Raw genomic sequence first — 5,511 nt, 5'->3', positions numbered from 1 at the left:
GGGGCTGAGGACTCTCGACAGAGAAGGCGTACGCACCTTCTCTTTTCCCTACGTTCGCGGAGGAAAGCGACCAAGTGCTGCGGACACTCAGCGGAGACGGCGGAAGCACCGTCCCGGGTTCTTGGTCGATAGACGGATCGCCTAAAGGCTGAGTACGCTCAGCGGAGTTCGCCGACGGACGAACCCCTGACTCAAGGCGGTGGGTAAAGGCGAGAGACTGTCGAGTACGCTCGATGGAGCATGCGCACGCACGAGCCCAGGAAGACGGGAGACGCCCAAGTCTCGAGTACGCTCGATCGAGACTGCGGACGCACAATCCCGTTTGCTTAATCGCCGGTCAGGTAGTCGGAATACGGAAAGCAGAGCGAAACGGTCCGGATCTTCTAGCTATCGGCATAGAGCGTCTATCTAGAACGGCGGTACGGATCGGTCTGGTGACTAGAAGCTCGATCGCCGCCGTTTTATAGTTGATCGCGCTAGGATTGATACGGCGGCGATCGAGCGGCGCGCCTATCGGCGCGAGGCATGGTGACGGCGCGTGATCGCGGCCGCGCGCGCTAGTGGCAGCACGTGATCGCCGCGGCGCTCGATAGCGGCGGCGCGTGATAGCGGTGGCGCGATCGTTTCTGTACTTTAGGGTGGCGCAAAGCGCCGTTCTTCGGCCCGACAGGTGGTCGGTCGGGCCGGTAGTAACGAGGTGCATCTGCGCCTCGTTACAGTATAAAAGCTATCAATTATTATAACTTCTCTATTATCGGAATAATCATTCAATTAAAGCATTTCGTACCAGAATACCATCTCCCGGTGCCAGAAAGGCATTACCGGGACATCGTCGTGTTCATTAATATTGTCTTCTTCTTCTTCTTCTTCTAAAGTGTCATTGAACATCAAAGACAAATTGTGAATAACAGGACATGCTACAACTATTGTAGTGGACGTTAATAATTTTGTCTGCAAACCTCGTGACAAACAAGGAAACCTTCGTTTCCATATCCCAAAAGTTCTTTCAACAATTCTTCTTGTTCTGCCATGGATCATATTATAATTGCAACACTATATTTAATTTCACACACATTTATACACTATAAACAATTTATATACTTTGGTACTATTTTAATCATGTAGTAATATTTACTCAGAAAGCCAAACTTGCAAAATTTGATTGTGTAGTGTATGCAGTAGACTAGAAGCTTACTGGCAGAAATATTACTGAATCTGCTTATTACGGTTATACACTCGTAAATAATAAGGTTGTCCGGTCATTCTTTTTGCATATAGGCTCGCATTAAGTTTTGGAAGAGAAATTTAATACAAAATAAAATGTAATCCTAAATGCGAAAAAATGACCGGACAACCTTATTGTCCACGAGTGTACAACAACCGAGATGAAAATTATAAAAGTGAGTGAATTTACTAGAATATGTATTATTTCGTTGGTCAATATCTACATATTAGGTGTGTGAATTAATTCGGTCCGTTTTTTCTTCCAAGAAAAGACTTTAGTATGGAAAAACATGAAAAAGTACACTAATCAAAGCATTTGCCATCGCTTGCTATTATTTTTTCCTATCTGTCTGGCAGTTGTTGCATTCCGTGACGGAAAAATGACTTGTCCTTCGAAGCGATCCATTCATTGAGCCATTACTCTATTTCTTCATAATTGTTAAAGTGCTGGTCCGAAAGCCCGTGTGCCATCGATCTGAACAAGTGATAATCGGATGGAGCAATGTCTGGTGAATACGGCGGGTGAGGTAAAACGTCTCAGCCAAGTGCTTTCAAGATGGCCTTCACAATCTTTCCAACATGTGGCCGAGCGTTATCGTGCTGGAAGATCACTTTGTCGTGTTTCTTTGCATATTCTGGCCGCTTATTCTTCAGTGCGTTGTTTAAACGGATCAATTGTTGTTGGTAAAGTGCGGCAGTGACTTTGGGTTTTGCTCTGTTTTAATAGTTCATGATACACTACACCCTTCTGGTCCCACCATATACAGAGCATTACTTTCTTGCCGTGAATATTCCGCTTTGGTATCGATGTGGATAATTTTCCTGGGTCGCTAATGGATTTTCTTCGTTTGGGATTATCGAAATATATCCACTTTTCGTCTCCAGTCACAATACGATGCAAAAAACCTCTTCTTTTTTGCCTGTCAAGCAAGATTTCAGACATGGCTTTTCGCCTCTCGATGTCTCTTTCTTTCAGTTCGTAAGGCACCCATCTTCTTTCTTTGTAAATCTTTCCCATGGCTGCCAAACGCACAAAAATTGTTGATCGATCAACATTCAACAATTGCGCGAGCTCATGTTGCGATTGTGTTTACACGGATCTTCATCGATTAGCGCCTACAATTCCTCGTCCTCGAACTTCTTCGACTGACCTGGACGAGGTTTGTCATCAACACTGAAATCATCACTTTTGAAACGTCGAAATCATTCTCTGCATGATTTATCGGTGAGAGCACTTTCACCATAAGCTTCTACGAGCATTCGATGAGCTTCAACGGCTGTTTTCTTCAAATGAAAACAGAAAATGTGAACTTCCCGGAAATGATGCTTTTTTAGCTCGAATTTCGACAAATCCGAATGAGATAAACACGATATTATTGTTACAAACCCAAACGTTTATCAACTGAATATTATTACCAGATCAAAACTAAAAAATAAAGCTTTTTGCAGACATTAGAAGTTAGAAAATTACATAGTACAGCAATTGACCGTCAGATGGACCGAATTAATTCACACACCTAATAGTAAATTTCCTCACTTTTGTAATATTTACTTCGGTCGTAGAACTTTTATATAATTTTTATATTCAATCAAACCTTGTTTCTTCATCAGTGACCGGATTAGCAATAGACGTGAGCAAGAATGGTAAGGACGGATAGCCAGCATTTTCAACAAGCATTCCATCCAATTCGCCTTGCCTATATTTCATATACGTCTGCGAATTTTGGAAAATTCTGCTATTATGTGCACTCCCTGGCCATTATGGAACTACGTCAAGAAACTCTGTACGAGGCCCAACAACAGCCATATAAAAAGACATTTGAAATAAATTTTAATAACTAAAGATATATTAAATAATAGTGAAAGTTTACACATATATGAATGCATATAAAATAACACATCACTCAATAAGTTCGTAGGATAACATATAGATGGCGCTACTATTGACAAATCCATATGATTTTTAGGAAGTACTAATCTTCAAATGATATGTGTCAAAATTTCATGACAATCGGACGTTCAGTTTACAAGTTACAGTGGTTTTAGTGATGCTACTGTTTTAATTTTGAAAACAATGGAAAAATCTGAGTTTCGTGTGTTAATAAAGCATTGCTTTTTAATGGGAAAAAATACCGTTCAAGCAAAGCAATGGCTTGACAAGTGTTATTCGGACTCTGCTCCATCGAGACAAATGGTAGAGAAGTGGTTTGCTGATTTTAAAGGTGGCCGTACAAATACCGATGACGCTGAACGCTCTGGTCGCCTAAATTCGGCAGTTATTCCAGAAAACATAAAAAATGTCCACAAAATAGTTTTGGTCGATCGTAAATTGAAGTTACGTTAGATAACTTTAAGTGAAGTGTGAGAACACCTTAAAGATATCAGAGAGCAATGTATTTACCATTTTGCATGAATATTTGTCCATGAGGAAGCTCTGTTCGAAGTGGGTACCGCGTTTGCTCATAGTCAATGAAAAACAGCAATGCGTCGACGATTCAGCGGGCTGTTTGGAGCTGTTTCATAGCAATAAAAAGGATTTTTTGATGCGGTATGTGACAATGAATGAAACATGGATCCATCACTACACTCCAGAGTCAAATCGGCAGTCAGCTGAGTAGACAGCAACCGGCGAAACCTACCCAAAGCGACCAAAAACGCAAATGTCAGCTGGTAAGGTTTTGGCCTCCATATTTTGGGATGCGCAAGGTATTTTATTCATTGATTACCTTGAGAAAGGAAGAACCATCAATACCGAATATTATATGGCGTTATTGGTACATTTGAAGGAAGAAATTGCGAAGAAACGACCCCAAATGAAGAAGAAAAAAGTGCTCTTTCACCAGGATAATGCACCGTGTCACAAGTCGCTCGCAACAATGGCAAAATTGCACGAATTGCACTTTCAGTTGTTTCCCCATCCACCGTATTCGTCGGATTTGGCTCCCAGCGACTACTACCTGTTTGTAGGCCTAAAAAGAATGTTCCAGGGAAAGAGATTTGGCTCCAATAAAGAAGTGATTGCCGAAACTGAAGCTTATTTTGAGGCCAAAGATAAATCGTTCCACAAAAAAGGCATCGAAATGTTAGAGAAGCGTTAGAATCAATGTATCTTGAAGGAGACTATGTAAATGAATAAAGTCAAATTTTGCCTAAAAATTGTTGTTTTATTAGTCATCCTACGAACTTATTGAGTGATGTGTTATTGCATAAGATGTATATAGACAGTATAACTAAAATATATACACATATATTATTATAGATATTCTTTGAATGTAGACATTATACAATACAACATTGTACATTGTAAATTAATTAATTCTTTATTCTGTTATATTTAAGATTTAAACAAAAATACTTGCACATTCAAGGAAAAGTATCCTTTTCGATTTCTGAACACCTCATCGATTGCTTAGAACCTAATATGTATCAGTCGAATGTGTGTGCAGTCAATAGCTCCAACGATGCATGGGAGATCTGTGGCTCCAGAACCATATCCAAGCTCTCTAAATAAGCGTTTATTTTCAGATTGGGCTTCATTTAATATTGGCATCTTTACATATCGATTGAGATAACTAATTATTAAAGTTGATACACGAAAGATTATCCTTGATTATTGTTGATATTGATCCTTGAAGATTATCCTTGATATTTTGGGATAACTGTATTACGTCACCTACAATAAGCTGCAAAAATAATGCAATTTCATATTTCTAATATTTATTATGATACTCTCCCCTCACGCATATTTATAAAACAATTTTAAATATATTATTACAAACGCAATTTAATATAATGTTAACTAACCTGATAACTTGCTGTTGAGTAAAAGCGTAAAGAAACTAATAATGGTAAGGGAGGATGGGGCAAATAGTGACAGATTTTTTTTTCTCCTCCGTACATACTAGTTTCAAGTTATCAAGATCAGCTGTTTTACTAAGAAGATACTTACTATCTTCAATTATACGAAAAACTGAAGTAAAAGTTCCATAAGTCAGATATAAGGGCGAAATTTTCATAAAAACCGCAACCTGCATTTTATCACTATTTTCCCCATCCTGAGGAAAATAGTGACATCCTAAGGGGCAAATGGTGACAATAATGAAAAAAATATTTTTTAACTCCTCAAGTATTATTACATATACATGTAAAGAATAAATGCTTTAAGTGTCAGGAAAAGAGTATTTAAATGAAATGATTACACATGTAAAATAAAATTTATTCTAGAAAGTATAAAACATAAATAAAATAACAATATTAAATCTCTTTGGCTGCTATTTGCATAGTTAA

This window comes from Harpegnathos saltator, unplaced genomic scaffold, assembly GCF_003227715.2.
Source record: "Harpegnathos saltator strain DR-91 unplaced genomic scaffold, Hsal_v8.6 scaffold229, whole genome shotgun sequence".
Classification (NCBI taxonomy): Eukaryota; Metazoa; Arthropoda; class Insecta; order Hymenoptera; family Formicidae; genus Harpegnathos; species Harpegnathos saltator.
Note: the sequence above shows the minus strand (reverse complement) of the source record.